The sequence below is a fragment of the Harpia harpyja genome, chromosome 5 (genome assembly GCF_026419915.1).
Source record: "Harpia harpyja isolate bHarHar1 chromosome 5, bHarHar1 primary haplotype, whole genome shotgun sequence".
In the NCBI taxonomy this organism is placed as follows: domain Eukaryota; kingdom Metazoa; phylum Chordata; class Aves; order Accipitriformes; family Accipitridae; genus Harpia; species Harpia harpyja.
Window position 1 is genome coordinate 62,306,536 of NC_068944.1, and position 14,170 is coordinate 62,320,705.

At 39.8% G+C, this 14,170-nt stretch overlaps 1 long non-coding RNA gene across 1 annotated transcript; it reads left to right on the top strand.

Annotated features, from left to right (window-relative positions):
- Window positions 1-171: 171 nt before the first annotated feature.
- Window positions 172-7,563, top strand: LOC128142091 (uncharacterized). Its single transcript, XR_008235259.1, has 2 exons — window positions 172-683; window positions 5,161-7,563. It is a non-coding gene; the product is annotated as an uncharacterized LOC128142091 (long non-coding RNA).
- The last annotated feature ends 6,607 nt before the right edge of the window (window positions 7,564-14,170 follow it).

Here is a 14,170-nt window from a genome sequence, read left to right on the forward strand (position 1 = left end):
TTTACGTGGGTGTGCATACGGTGCGTGTGCATGCATGTGCGTGTGAGTGCATGAGTATAATCTGAAGCACTGATGTACACGAGTGTGTGAGCTGGCAAATTTTGGCAAGCAGTCACAAAGCGTGGATCTTTGCATGTGTGTCTGCATGGGGGTTTGCATTTCCCCATGTTGAACAGCGTGTGTGGTTTTTGTATGTGCTTGGCATGCATTTGTGGAAAGGTGTGCACTGGTTAGGAACTGTTTTCAACAGGGCTGGAGATGTGATGTGAGGCTTTCTATGCATGTGTAGGTGCATACAGGAATTGGTATGGACATATATTTATGTATATATAAATTAGACATATATATGCAGTGGTACCACAGTATCACAGAAGATAGTGCCGAAGGAATCTGGAGAGGTAATGATTCGTCCTTTACTCCCAAAGCACAATGCAAAAGAGGAGTTTGCATGGCCATGAGTCTGCTCCCATGCGGGTGTAGGGGTGAGCAGTGTGTGCCTGCCTTCCACCTTTGCTTACAACTGTGCCCTGTTTTAGCGAGGCCAACAGGATTTAGCAGAGCGTGGCTGCGTGTGGCTGGCTGAACTCATCTCTGTAGCTGTAAGACTGCGTGTAGCTGGCGTGAGGAAAGAATATCTTCAGCTGCAAGTGCTGACACTAACCGGCCCCATCGGATCCATACAGGTTTGTTTACTGGGGAGAAGCAAAGGTATATATTTCACCGCCTCGTGTACTGTCTACAGCCCTCTCTTGCAGACACATAAGTCTTGGAGTGTGACTGTTGTAATTGAAATTTGGTGGGTCTGTTTGCTTCCTCTGCAGCGGCTCAGGAATGTGATCTCACAAGTGTCACGAGCCCTGTGCTGGTGTTAAGGGCAGTGCCACGTTAGGATCAACTTTTTGACAAAATTTCAGTGGTCCCTGTTTTAGGTAATGTGGGATGGGTGAAAAATCACTCTGTTCAGAACCTGCCTACTGTAGTCATTAAAAGAATTCCAATATATCTCTCTTAACTGTATATATGTATTTACATTTATACATGTATGTATACATGTAACAGGAATCCATTTTTCAAGAGCGATTCAAAACTGAAGGGAGACTTGTACTTTCAGAATAGCACGAATGGCCTCATTTCTAGTATTCAGCTTTTTTATGTGCTTGGAATACAGTTCTGCCCTTATTCCCCCAAGAACACTTTCCAGCTCTGGAATTCAAATCTCATTGGGGTAAATACTTTATCAGTTATAGGGCAGAAGAAATAGATATCGAAGACCTAGATTTTTTATTATTATTTCTAATTCATGTATTGCATTGCTCAGTACTTCAATACCTAACTTGTGTAGGAGGTTTATTTTAGTGCTGTTAGAAGTCATGTCTGTCTGACATCCAGTAAGATTTACGCTGTGAGTTATCTGTAATACTTCTGAAAATGAAATTTTGGCTCATCGGTTAGATGTTAAACATGAATGAATAAATGCTTACAGTTAAAAATGGGATGCCCAAAGAATTTTTGTGGCCAAATTCCTACTAATTTTCAAAGACCCTTAGGTTTCCGAGTAATGTAGATGCTTTTTAAAAAAAGTACTTCAGCTACTAGGGCAAATTTTAGGCACATTTGATAGAATTAATGCTAGGGATTGATTTTAATTTCTTTATAGAACACCCCCCACCCCAACCCTCAAACATTGTGATGTTGCATTTTTATTGTGGTTGTTCTGTTGTTAAATACTAGCATCCCATAACCTTTTGAGTGATTCTGGGTTCAAGCTGTAGATTACGCTGTATGTTTCATATTCATATAGTGTCCTCCTCCTCTTTCTTACTTATCCCTCCCTCCCTCCCCTCCTTCTCTCCTCCCTCCCCTCCTTCTCTCCACCCTCCCCTCCTTCCTTCTTTCTCTCTTCCCCTCCTTCTCTTCCCTTCTTTCTCTCTTTCCTTCTTGTGCTCTCTCACTCTGTTTTTCTTCCTCCCTTTGTGTTTTCTCTCTCCCCCTTTCTCTCCCTCATTCTTTTTCTTTCTTGCCCTCTTTTTTTTCTCTTTCTCCTCTCTCTTCTTTCTCTCTTTTTATCCTCTTTTGGCATGGTCAAGCTTATTGATCATTTGGGTACCAGTCAAGGATGAAAGTGACTTGGCAAGGACCATTAAGTCAATCACTATGATTAAATACTCCGAAGAATTTTAAAATGTGCTGAAATCAGAAATGGGCAGATACTTAAATGTGTGACCTGTCAGGCCCATGAATATCAGCATCGCTACTGGAAAACCTGTATCAGAGACCTGACAGTGATGGTGCTCCTTCGTGCTATTATTGTTGGATGCTTCATAAGGTAAACTACGCTGTGATACCTTAGTTACAGTATCTGTAAGCAGGCACTCTTGCCTCAGAAGCTCCAAGAAATAAATACACCAAAATAGTTCTATGGAATAATGTATTACTATTGGTATTTGCATTTACCCCCTTCACAGTTCCCTGTTCACTTTGCCAAGGCAGATCAAATTTAAGTTTTGATAATTACATTACAAATTCCTCCTACATTTTCAACTGCATTTGTTATTCCTCATTCGCTGTCATATACTTTTGTGTAAGGTAGCTGTATTTAAATAACTCCTACGTTTCGCCCCCGGGTAACTTCACTCTAATTGTAGATAGACTGATTGCTTTGCTTTAAAAAATGCAGTGGGGACTTCCATGACAAATAACACTATGAATAATATGATACACGATCCTTGCAAGCACAGACAGCATATGTAGGCATGTGTAAAGCATATAGGCAGTGATATTTAAAAATGTGTATTTGACTTAGGATACAAATCTCATTCACTCATATCACGTAATTCTTTTGAACATTGTGACCTAATGCAGAATGTGGAATTTTCTGAATTCCTGTAACTTAGTCCATCTGGTTATAAACCCAAATATGATTGTCAGACCTAACTAGGATCCTGAACTGTTTGCTCATCCATTGGTGTGCCCTAACATTCTTCTCTTACCTTGAAAACAGTAGGAGAATGTTACAAATGTACTCCCAAACTTCCATTTTCTCACTTACGCTTTTCAACATGTGTTGGAATCCTTCAGGGGAGGTCACAAAGAGGAGGACACCAGTGTGCCATCCCCAGGGAGGTGGCACTTCACTCCTTACCTCTGTTTACTCAGAGTAGAACAGTTTTACTCGTGTGAAACAGATAATGAAGTTTGGATGCGAAAGAGTGAGGTAGGGGTCATTCCACAAATGTTGGGGTGCTACCGTGTGCTGATGTTACTGCTGCATATTCACAGTACAGGATACAGCCGTAGTATGAAGATCAAGTATAATACAACCCAAACAAAGATGCAGTAAAGCAAATCTAGTGATGGAAATAGCTGGAGGGAAAGGTGCTATAATACCTACCTCCTCTTGACTACTTTTTAACTTGAGTTTTCCTAAATAAGGTTCTAAGCTGCCTCTAGCACAAAATATCTCTGTTCAAGAAAACCAGATAGCAATATTAAATACCCACTTATACTCCTTAACAAAGGAAAAAAGGAACATTTCTTTCAAATACACTGTTCACAGGGAGACAGAGATCATATGTTTCATAATCACAATTAGTTGTGATTTTTTAATCTCCCTATTAAATGTTCCTTGCATGTGCTAGAGGCCACATCTGAAATCTGTTTGGAGACAACAAAGAGAATGCAGTTCTATTTTATGCAGCATCTCCTGATTTAGATATTGTACTATATAACACTTAGTTTTCAAGTGGAATTCAAAGAATTAGTTTTGGTCTACTGCTACCAGATTTTGCATATCTTAGTGACTAAATTTGTTGTTATTGTATCAGTCATGATCGGTCAAGATGATCTTGGTGTGTAGTTGTGTTTGTCTGGGATTTAGCCAACTGACATTCTCAGCAAAAGCTGTCACCACTGTAATGTTCTCCCATCTCCGGTCAGCAGTTTGAGTTTGATGATTTGGAAATCCTATAGGGTGTGTGAAAATCAGAAGTGTCTGACTTCTTTACACAGACAGAATGACTTTTTACATGGTATGTGCAGTGAGGCCAGACTCACTAAGATGTGTTACGCTGTCAGCTTGGGCAGAATTTATGTCTTGATTCCCCTGTCCTTAGTAATTGAGTGGCATATGTTCAAATTGCTGTTTGAACACTAGCTGTATTACCCCTTAGATCTGGCAGTTTAGGACCTTTGATCCATGACCAAAGACGTCATTGTTTATTCTGCTCAACGCACTGCTTTATTGAGATACGTAAGTAGCTCCCAACAAGCTCATGAATGTGATACAGTACAACATTGTGCAGTGAAAGCTTGCCAAAGGGACGCTTGAATAGCAAAAGTTTAGAAAAGATATTTAGTGTGATCCTTGCACCAAATACAATTATTTAATATATACTTAAAGACAGATTATCGCCTGGAGTTCTGGATACCATGGACATAAAAAAGGGAAATTCCATAACAGGGAACAGCTGCATGTAGTGTCAGTAGAACAAAAGAAAAGAAGAGGTAAATATTGGGGGGAAAAAAGCATGGTAGGAAATTGCTATGTTTTATCACTGAAGTAAAAAACAAAAGAGAATTGTCCAGAATTGCATCAAATATTATTCTTCTGTCATAATAGTACTACTGCTGTACGTAAAGGAAAAGAAATCAGGAAAGGGTGGTGAGGTGCCGAAATAGGAAGAAAAAAGATTTTGTTTTTTTAGTGGATTGTGTAGGTAGGAAAGTGGGTGAGCTGGTGGGGGGAGATTAAAACATCCTTCCAAATTCCCCTTTCCTGTTTGCATTACATTGAGACATAGTAAAGGTATATTAAACATGTCAGTTATTTAACTGTCATTCAGTGGTAATCAGATGCAATGTATGTACTATCATTCTTCATTGAGCAAATCTGAAATGCATTCTCACTGGTGAGTGTAGATTTTCTTAGTAAACTTCTATTTGTTAGCCAGGGGGTGAAAAGAATACTTCATAGAAAAAAGGTTTCTACTGCATCTCAGATTCTGTTTTAATTATTTATGTGACTGTTTTTTATCTGTATTATCTGCTGCATTGTTTAATGTTTAATGTTTTTAATGTCTTTGTGTGGTTCTTGGAATGTTAGGGAAGATAAGCACTGTAGATATAAAATTAATTATTAATTATTCTTGATGATACTTACAGAAGTTACATATATAAATCCTCCGGCGTCTGCAGGAGAACAAATCTAGAAGGCCTCTGCTTTGCTGTTATTCTGCATGAAGGATTCTACTTGGCTTGAACAGGAATTCTGTGCATGGAGCTGTAGAAAAACTAAGCCTGTAAAATATTGGTAACCTTGACTCTAATTTCAGATTGAAAATTATATAATGAACATTTTTAAGTAGTTTATACCTAGAAAGAAGACTGGTGTTCTATCTGCCTGCCATATATTCTTTAATAAACATGTAAGAGTTTAGAGACTGTTGGCATTGCAGACAGAGTTGATAACCTGGTTTAGAGACGTATTTCTGAATATGCAACTAAAGTATACTGATGGCTTTCAGATGCCCTATGCTGAGGTTATAAAAGCACAGGTAGGTTAGGAAACTTTGGTGGTGAGTGTTTAATGTTGAAGAAAAGACAGGCAAAAATGGAACTTAAATGTATCTGATGAACACAAATATCACAGCTGAGATTTAATTTTGATTCGTGACTGCATTATTAATTTGTCTCAGAGTGTTCAAGGTAGCCTAGTAAAATATTTCAGACTTTTGTTTGCATTATTTAATGTTAGACATTGATCGGAAGCTGGGGGTGGTTAAAGAAAGTGGGTGGAAGAGATTATTGGACTAGTTTCAGGCTATTTTGTTTCAGCTAGATATTTGGTATGCATGAACATAGCTAGACCCTTTTGCTATTTCGCTCTGTACTCCACTCTCAAATGATTTATAATGTTTGAATCCCTTCCCCTGTTTAGCTGAGTGCAGTATTACAGCAAAGAATATATTGGTGCTGATTTTGAATAGCATTTCACAACCAGCTCTGTCACTTGCTTCTTTTTCTGTATGGGCATCGCGTATCACTTGGAGAATGATGAACTAAAAGTAATGAGTGGTGATGTGGTGATGCTGTAATTTTTTGTGCAGCTTGAAATGCAGATCTGGGCTGACCTGGATTAGGGTATGTGATAAAAAGCCCCCCCCCCCCCCCCTCCCAGAAGAGCACAGAGACACGAGCCCCTGCCCCGACCTCCCCAGGGCTGTCCCAGGAGAACATCAGCCCCAGAGGCCAGGTGAGACCCAGCACCATGAGTCCCTGGGGGGGGTGTTCTCCGGGGCACCACACAGACTGGGGAGTCCCTGCCCTGGGGGACAGTGCTCATTATGGGATGCAGGGAAAGAGCATGCTGGGATTGTGCGAGACTTATTATGGGATGTTTAGGGGAGGAACCAAAGGTGGGGAAATGAAGGGATCAGGGTGGTTTTGGGAGGAACAAATGTGCAAAAATGGAGAGATAAGAAGATAAAGGGGACCAATCACCTGTTGACAATTTGCTGGTCGGTACCCTGTCTGCATTTCAGCTGGTGGGCTACATTTTTCAGCACTATGCATCTATAGTTTGCTTAGTTTGATGCTCTTGAATGTTCTGCTGCTTACCTATTTATTGTTTTGATGGGTAGCAAAATTTGTTGGCATGGTATGTACACTACTTTTGATTCTAAACTGTTCTGTGATTATTGGTTTTTACATGAAAATATAGAATGTATAAGATTACCCATTGGCATGAATGGACTAAATGAACTATTGTTTTAAGGCCTCCAATTTCAGTTATTAAGAATTAAGTACTTCAATAAATAGAACATACAGTATTACTATCCAGAGGCACTAATTTTTTATTTTGCATACTGTGCCAATTTATCACATATAAACAATTTCTGTCATCAAGTTCCTGTGATTTTTTTTTTTCTTCTGATGTATTTTTATTGCCTTAGGAATTCCAGTTTCCTATGAAGGTGTTAGCTACCTTTCTGAAACAGTAATCAGTTGCATTTTTTATTTCAGACATAGTGTCTATCCATATATGTGTTTGTCATTATTATAGAAACAAAGAAAAATGGACTGTAGTGTATTGTCTTACTGAATGTATGACTGTATGCATCTCAGTCTATTTGTCTTTTTAAGAAAATTGTTTCATTTATAAGCAAGCAGTTTCTTGTCTAAAATCCTAATAGCCTCTGGCAAAAGTATTTTAGAGATACGATAAGTGGCATCAAAATATTTTATACTAAGTGAGAAATAGGATTTGCACTAGAAACATTGAAGGGCTACAAGTAAAGAAAATAATGAGATCCTTGAATATTGAATATGTTGAAAAATTGATAATGAACTTGGGTGAGTCTAAAAGAATCTTTAGTAGCTCTACAATCATTAAATGGAGCAAGTTCAATTTAATTGTAGATATTTCAGAGTTATTTCAAGAAAACATGTTGGAAATAATGTCAAATATTTGAAAGGCTACTCAAAATAATTCATTTGATTTCATCACAGTAAAATGTTGGAATATGTCCAGACTAAGATGGAAAATAAATAGCAAAATACAATATATGCTATATGAACTCTATATATTTTTTCAGTATAATTAATGCATAGTATAATCAAGCAGGTGGGGTAGAAGACCAGCTTGGCTGAACAGGGAACTCCTCTTGGAGCTCAAGAGGAAAAAGAAATTGTGTGATGTCTGGAAGCAAGGTCAGGCTTCACAGGAAGATTACAGAGCTGTTGTTCACATACGCAGGGAGAAAACATGAACGGCCAAAGCTCAGTTAGAGTTGAAACTGGCCAGTATTGTGTCAGACAACAAGAAAGGCTTTTTAAGGTATGCTAATAGCAAAAGGAGGTGTAAGGAAAATGTTGGATCAATACTTGAGGGTTACCTGACAAATAGGGATGAAGAAAAGGTGGAGGCATTCAATGTTTTTTTCTTTGCCTCAGTCTTTAATAATACTGATAGATCTTGGGCTGCCCAGTTCTCCGAGTTGGAGGACCACGACTGCAGGAACAGTGACTTTCCGTTGGTGGACACTGAAATTGTAAGGGACTAGTTGTATCAGTTGAATGTCTGTAAGTCCGTGGGGCCTGTTGGGATTTATCCCTGAGTACTGAAGGCGCTAGTGGATATTACAGCAGGACCCCTCTCAATTACCTGCCAAAGGTCTTGGGAGTCTGGGGAGGTCCCTGCTGACTGGAAGCTAGCCAGTGTTATTCCAGTCTACAAAATGGGTGTGAGGGAAGACCCAGGGGACTACAGACCTGTTAGGCTAACCTCAGCTCCTGGAAAAATTATGGAGAAGATTATACTGGGTGCTATTGAAAGGCATTTAAAGAACAATGTAATCATCAGGCAGAGTCAACTTCGGTTCATGAAGGGAAAGTCCTGTCTAACTAATTTAATATCTTTCTATGATAAGGTCACCCACCTAGTGGATGAAGGGAAGGTGGTGGATGCAGTTTTTCTGGATTTTAGTAAGGCTTTTAATACTGTCCTTCACAGCATCGTTCTGGACAAGTTGTGTAACTGCAGGATGAGCAGGTTCACGGTGCGCTGTGTGAAGAACTGGCTGAACGGCAGGGCTCAAAGGGTTGGTAGTGAATGGGGTTACACCTGGCTGGTGACCAGTCACCAGCAGCGTTTTTTAGGGTTCAATTCTAGGGCCAGTTCTGTTCAATATTTTTATCAGTGATCTGGATGCAGAAGTTGAATACACCCTTAGGAAGTTTGCTGATGATACTAAACTGGGAGGTGCCGGTGACTCATTCAAGGGACAAGAGGCCCTGCATAGGGATCTAGACAGATTGGAGCTTTGAGCTATGATTAACAGGATGAAATTTATCAAGTTGAAATGCCGGATTCTGCACCTGGGACAGAGTAATGCCAGGCACAAGTATAAATTGGGAGAGGAGTGGCTGGAGAGCAGCCCTGCAGAAAGGGACCTGGGGGTGCTGGTCAACAGCAGGCTCAGTATGAGTCAGCAGTGTGCCCTGGCAGCCAAGAGGGCAAACCCCATCCTGGGGTGCATCAAATACAGCATAACCAGCTGGTCGAAGAGGGGATTATCCCACTGTATTCAACGTTGGTGCGGTCTCACCTTGAGTACTGTGTGCATTTCTGGGCCCCACAATTTAAGAAGGATGTGAAGGTCCCTTAATGCGTCCAGAGGAGGGCAACATGGCTGGTGAAGGGGCTGGAAGGAATGTCCTGTGAGGAGTGGCTGAGGACACTGGGTTTGTCTAGTTTGGAGAGAAGGAGACTGAGGAATGACCTTATTGCTCTCTACAGCTTCCTGAGGAGGGGAAGTGGAGAGGGAGGTGCTGATCTCTTCTCCCTGGTATCCAGTGACAGGATGTGTGGGAATGGTTCAAAGCTGCATCGGGGGAGGTTCAGACTTGGTATTAGGAAGTATTTCTTTACAGAGAGGGTGGTCAAACACTGGAACAGGCTTCCTAGAGAGGTGATCGATGCACCATCCCTGTCAGTGTTTAAGAAGGATTTGGACAATACACTTAACGATATGCTTTAACTTTTGGTTAGCCTTGAATTGGTCAGGTAGTTGGACTAGCTGATCATTGTAGGTCCCTTCCAGCTGAACTGGTCTGTTCTGTTCCATACTGTTCTATTCTAAATATTTGTTTAACATGAAAATATTGTCAAAATTTATTACATGTAGAGGAAAATACGCATTTTAAAAATTTTCCTCAGCTGCTGTATATAGATACTGTTTAACTGACATAAGTAAAATGATGCCATTTCACATTAACAGTTTATAATGGCCCTTACATCCATCTCTTCTCACATCATTGCATATAGAATTTAGGGGAAACAGGGTGAATACAGAATGGAAAAAATATTAGAAATGAGGAAATATTTCTGAAAACAACAAAGAAGTTGGAACTTGCTGAATCTTACTTTCTGTAATGGCTGTTTAGTAAGGTTTTTGTGTCATACTTACTAGGACTAGACACATGTTTCTGTTCTCCTAAGAGAATGTATTAATCTTTGAATGCTTATTCATGAGCTTTTCTCAAGGGGATGAAGCATGTTTTTCTGCTTTGATCAGTGTCCATACTTTCCAGGTAGTATGTCTCCTATGCTGAGCATCCAGTCTGACTCTCAAATCCTGGCAATCTGTCTGCTCCTGAGATTTTTACTAAGCACAATTCCTTCCAGGCATCCTTTGGAATAAATGACTCAGCTGTGTTTCTTAAAGAGATTGTTTAAGAACCAAGGTCCAGGAGAGAATTCTAGGCTGATAATCTTCATATAATAAAATAACTTCCCTTTAGCTGAGAATCAGGTGTGTAAACTCCTGACACATTTCTTCGTCATTCTTTATTTGCTAATTCACAAACCTTGTACTTGGAGGGCTGGCTGTTGTTCATCTGATTACTGAATGCCCAAATACCTTTGTGCATTTTGCCTGGAGCTAAGACTTTGAATTTAGGACTTAAATAACTTCTCTTGGTACCATATACCTTGTAGCCAAAGCAGAGGCCTGTGTCAACTAGAAACTACAAGTGCCCTAATCAGTATTAACTTGCCTTGAACCCGAATATAAGGGTACTAAAATAAGCTACCACCATCAATACTTATGTATTTTGTAATGCTGTGATGGCAGAACTAGACACAATGCATAAGCACTTCACAAAGTATGTGAAGAATGTGATCATCAAAGGGATAAAGATGTGTGTAGTTGCATGCAGGGCAATTTGGGGAATACACAAGGAGCTTGACTTACAAGACAAGGAAAAAAAACAATATAAGCAGTATTGGGAGCAGATAAGACCCCTGCTTCCCCTTGGGAGGACCAAATAGCATAAAAACATCAAACATGGTAGAAATATGGAGAAGAAAGAAAACAAACCCCCTTCAGTTCTAAGTTCTCTCATCAAAATCTCTTGGGCTTCATCACTTTAACCTCAGCAACTGAGAACCACCAAGGACTGTAGCCAATGGTGTCATCATGAGCTCCAGGGTGTTGTATACTCATAACTAATGTAGTATATTAGTGTTACTGACAATTTTGTATATGTAGTAATGATGATCAGTAACATGCAAGAACTAATTATTAGCACAAAATGTGTTGTTAATGAATAAATTTAGTACGGTTTGGTTTTAAAACTTAAAACCGGCCTGATTTGTCAGTCTTCTAAACACTATATCACAGCAATCTCTTAATTAACTGATACATACGTATATATCTATAATATATGTGCATATATATATATAGACACATACATGTTCAATTGCAATAGCCTAAAAGTTGAATGTTAAAGCAGTGACCATCGGAGAAGGAGCACTATGTTTTGTCTCTTCAGCCGCCTCATCTTCTGCAGATATTGCTGCCATCTCAGGATCCTTTCAGGTCTGAGGGTGTCCCCTTCTCTTGCTGTCTCATCCAGACTAGCGGACTCCTCATTGCTGATATCACCTTTCCCCCATGCTGTCAGTAAGGACTTGGAAACTCTCTTTTTTGCTGGCAACATTCATGGAAGGAGCAGCTGTTCAACTTGTGGCTTACTCAGAAGGACACTCTTCTTGTCCTATGGTTAATGCTAAGTTCTCTATTCTCACCAGTCCTCAGAGAATCCTAGATGCATAATTTAATAATTTCTAAAATGAGGATTTTGTTAACAGAATCATTCAACATGACAGTTTTCATAGCATCTCACAGAAACACCTAGCATTGCACAAAGTGTTTGAAAATTAGATTAAATGGGTCTCTGATCTTGTACATCAGATGCTGTGTTCCTGTGAAAAAGATATGAGTCAAACAGCTGAAAATAATGTTGTTTTGTATTTTTAATGGATATGTGTAAAAGCTGTTCAAAGCAAATCAAATCAAAACTAACATATCTAATTCAGAGGTAGTAAAAGTGAAAATGTTGAGGAAGTTAGGAGTTGCTGAAGCCTGTGGATTCCAGGACCAGGATTTCTTCTTTGCAGTTGCTGAAGCCCAGCCAGGTGCCACCTGGGAAGCCAGGGGGTCTCTCCATCCCACTCCCATGCATGCTGCTGCTGCTGTTCCTGCTTGCAGGTTTGGCAGGTAGTGAGGCTGAGCCTGAGGCACACACACGCACACACACAACTGTAACATGGCTGGCAACACAGACTACTATAGACAGGGCACTGTCTTTAGCAGCAGCCCCATGAACACCAACAGCACTCACATAAAGCAGCCCAGTCCTGCTCCTCCTCTCTGGCCAATCAGGACTGAAGTGAAAACACACATACCCTGACTCTGTAGATTCACAAACAAACACACAATCACAGATCACTTTAATATCAGTGTGGCCTTTCAGTCCATCTAACACCCATGACTGGACCCTGGGCCCCTTACCCATCATGCAGGTCTCCTACTCACCACTTGGTGCAGCTTGATGTTCACTAGTAAACAGATGTATGCACTTGCACACTCATCTCACACCGGTCTTGCACCCACACAGTCACATATCCCTCATATATTAGCACAAGCCCTAAGTCTACCTAAGTTCCTGGACAGAGGGGCCCTCACCCACCTCCTGGCCCAGACCTTGTGCCTTTCCATGCAGATCTGCTTGTTGGCTAGTCCAGTTTGAAGTTTGTTAATGAATGACACATGCACACACACATTCAGGATTAAGTTCACTGGGGAAAGATAAACACAGCCAGGTCTCTCCTGTTGCTGGGGCACGTGCCTATGGGCATTGTGATCCACAGCATCTGCTCCAGTTGCTGGCACTCACGTGCTGTGCAGCACTCACACATAGGGTAGAGAATGAGACAACACAGACAAAATAGGTAAGAAAAGGATTTAATAAATTCATGTGATGAAAATAAGAGATCTGAATCACAGAAAAATTAAAACAACTTGTTACAGTCCTTAGTGAAGTGTACATATGCTTCTGGCTACCTGTACTATTTTCCAGAAGAGGATGAAGGTGAGGTTTAATTCCAGAGGAGGGGTTTAGTTTGTTAATGATTTCTTCATTTGATTTGATTCTTGTTTGCCTTTGAGCAAGGAATTAATTAACTTTTGCCATGGTTATGGGGACAACATTGAAGAGGTTATGTTAGGGATGGGTATATCTATCCTCTGTTTCAACTTTAGGGCAACAGATAGTGATCATGGACTGGCTCTGTATCACTTTGTAGAATGAAGAATATTATTTCACTCCTCTGTTGTATCGTTCTGCAATGATTTCTTGCCCTCCAATTTGGAACTGGAACAAGTTTTTGCCACTTAATGAATCCATACAAAGCCTTTTGTGTCTGATTGTGATGCTCAGTGAAAAGTAGAAAGGCCACAGCAAGAAAAATGCAGAATTTGCTCTTCTGGGTTAGGATGGGGAAGAAAAACAAAAGACATACATTTTAATGAAGTTTTGGATTGGTTGCAAATATTATCAGTATTTCTGAAGGTTCTACTAGTGTGAATCTAGCAAGTAAGGTGGTTGGTTTAGCAGAAAATTGAAAGGAAATGTCAAATTCAAAGGGACTACAAATTCCTCAGTGGATTTGAAGATGTCATTAGATGCATAAATAGTAGAACCTGTGGAGTCTAATTAACGAGGGATCTTTTTACTTCCATACTTGGGGAAAAAAGCAAAAAGAAAGGAGAAACTTTAAATGAGCATAATTTAAGTGATTAAACAGTGACATATGAAATTGGTTCATTGGGTAAATTTATTGCTTTAAAATTTACATTATTTTTAGTGTCTTTGTATACTTGCTCTAAGCATAGAAGAAACTCGCTTTCCATGACTATCACAATGCATCTTTTCATCAGCGCTAAATTCTCTTCAAATGGTTTAAAGGAAAAGAGGGAAAAATGAGAAAAAGGGCTTCCGCAAGGGACGTAAGGACAAGTCTTCTGCTTTAAATGCCTGAAGCCTACATTGTAAAGCTTGGAGTTATGCGTCTTTTTTCCCCGAGTGTGAGACTGATGCTCATTAGGGAGAGCTTTCTAAAATAGCAAAATACTAAAAACATTTATATGTAATAAAAAAATCAAATTATCTAGTACTTGCAGTTCCTAAGTGTAGATTTTAATAAGAGATGGCTATTACTGAATAATTTACCAGAGTGTATGTGTAAGAAATAAAAGCCACAGAAACAATTATTTCCATGACAGTAGTGTTCACTCAAATATATTATAGACACAGACTCAGAATTCAG